A 2546-nucleotide genomic window follows, 5' to 3' on the forward strand; every position below is an offset into this window, starting at 1 on the left:
TTTCCCCTTAAGAAGTATAGGCTCTTATCTGGTGCCACTTCAAATGTGGGCTACTTTCTAGGTGTTGGAGTATGGTGGTAATCGGTCTTGTTCCCAAGACACAAGGTGAGACTGGTAACTTTGGTTAACTCTTTGCAGATGCCTTTTGAACTGTGTCTGAGAATTCAGCGGCGGTGCTGTGGTTGTGGAGTCGCACCTGCAGTGTGGAAGCTGTGTGCTGCAGGTGGAGAGGCGCGTGATTCACGTTCAAGATCAGCCCTGGGCAAATGTCGATTCAGCGCTTGATAACATATTACTTTCCCTCTACTTTCCTATCCTCCTTTATCTTTCATGAACACCACACTAAAAAAACAGACAGTTTGTCTCTTCTTTTTTCTCCCTCCTCCTTTCTCTTTCAAGTATTAGCATCAAAGCAGGATGGGAGCTTTCTGCCTCTTCTCAATACAAACGGGCAGCATTCCACTCTGGGAACATCTGCCTAGAAAACACTCGCATAAACGGGTGACCGCGTCCAAGTCCAAGTCCAAGATGCAAAAGATGGTTCCTTTACACCTTTCCCCTAAGATGGTTGCTTATTATGGTTAGGGGGCGGGGGAACACGGTGGGGAAACAAGGTCTCAGGTTATCTACAAAGTTCCTCTTTCCGTTTTGTGAAGTTTTCACTTCCTTTCATCAGAAATCCCCAGGTCACAGTGATGGTTTCTACTCTCGTTTCTACTCTCCCTTCCCCGTCATTTCCCTTTCATTTCTTCCCGGACACTCCCCTGGGCTTGCTCCATCTCAGGGTTACTGTTGCTTTCTGTCTCACTGTTTGAGGCCCATCTCAAGTGTGTGTGTGTGTGTGTGTGTGGTGGGAGGGCAGATTTGGGAGGGGAAGCTAGCTCTTTCTAAACCAAAGACACCTCTCTGCTTCTACTATTAGCCTCCAAGTTGGCAATTTGGACGGGTCATTCCCAGGAGCCGTGGTGGGGTCATGGATGACACGCTGGGCCGGGCTGCTGTCTTCAGGGTGAACAGTTGGAACCCACCCGTCAGTCCACATGAGAAAGATGAGGCTTTCCACTCCCGTGAAGATTTACAGCCTGAGACACCCACAGGGGTTTCTATAGGGTCGCTAGGGGTCAGAGTTGATTCTACTTGGCAGACACTGAACATGGCGGTCAGGGCTACATGATTCTGGTGTTTCAAGCCACCCTGAGAGAGAGTGTCTTTTCTGAGCACACCGGAAGTTTTCTGGCTGTCATGCCTAGTCACACAAGGACGTGTCGCAGGTCAGGCTTCCCCTCTCACACTTTCTCTGGAGCTACGTTTCCATTTCACCACAAGAATCTTTCAAAAAGAGAAAGAAAAGCATTAAATAGACCTTCCGATCCTAAAATCTCCTCTGAGTTCCTTGCCAGGCTCCTTGGCTGACTGGTGAAGTAAGCGATCCTGGTGCACAGAACACTGGCGGTGTCTTTGCAGTGTAGCATGCGAGCGTGGTGCGCCCTCAGTTCACCACACCACACTATTCCAGAGCGGGTGCAATTGCTGAAACAAGCGAAACGGAAGCGGGTCGTCTGCCCTGTTCCCGAAGGGAAAGCCCAGGCAGCTGACCCTGTGTAACAGCCATCAAAGAGCATGAATTACAACTTTAGTTTCTACACCGACTTACTTTCCATCTCAAACCTCCATTCTGCAGGGAGGGAGACTCAGCCTCAGCCTTCTGGCACCTCTCCTCTCCTCCCTTCCCAAGGCTCAGGGATCTGACATAGTATCAAGGGCTTGTGTGTCTGGTCCTCTGTTCATAGATGTTGTCTGTTGCAGACATGCTAACTTAGGCTCATCGGTTACGACTACTTGCCATATTCAGGATATACAAATCCTTTCCCATGACCCTCTCTACCTAGGCACACCTTATAGCCATTTCCCTTTAAGTCTTGCCTTCTCCTTAGCAGTGCCATTAAAAATCCAGGCTCAGATCCCTTCCTCATGTTGACTGTGACTCACGGGGGCCCCATGTGTGCCAGAGTGGAACTGTCTTCCTTGGGTTGCCGATGGCTGGCATTCTGGAAGCAGACTAGCAGGGCTTGCTTCTGGCGGATCTTCAGGCGGAATCAATGCTCCATCCTTTGGGTTCACAACCTGGCGAGGAGTAACAATGTGTACCACGCGGGGATTCCCCTGAACTCTTGGGTGGCTGTCAGGTGCCTTTGAGTTGATTCTGACTCACAGAGGTTCTATGTCCAACAGAAGGAAACACTGCCCGGTCCTGCACTGCGGGGGAAAGGCCAGCCCCCCACAACTAATCGCAGGTTCTATATAGGCGCAATTGTACAGTTAAGATATATAAAGATTACAGTAAAGTCATAGAGCGCATGAGAGATATAGGAGAGAGTCAAATAAAGAAGTCAGACACATTTCATGGCAGCACGCTCACCTCCTTCCTGGATGGCCATGATCTTACTGGCCAGGTCCGCGCACAGCGTGGGCCGAGGCGAGGTGGGGCAGAGACCGGGCAGGCAGCCAGCTGGCGACCCAGCAGGAGGTTGGAGCACTCTGTGTAT

Source organism: Echinops telfairi, unplaced genomic scaffold (assembly GCF_000313985.2).
Source record: "Echinops telfairi isolate 266 unplaced genomic scaffold, ASM31398v2 ScPeMD7_5868;HRSCAF=6743_1, whole genome shotgun sequence".
Taxonomy (NCBI): Eukaryota; Metazoa; Chordata; class Mammalia; order Afrosoricida; family Tenrecidae; genus Echinops; species Echinops telfairi.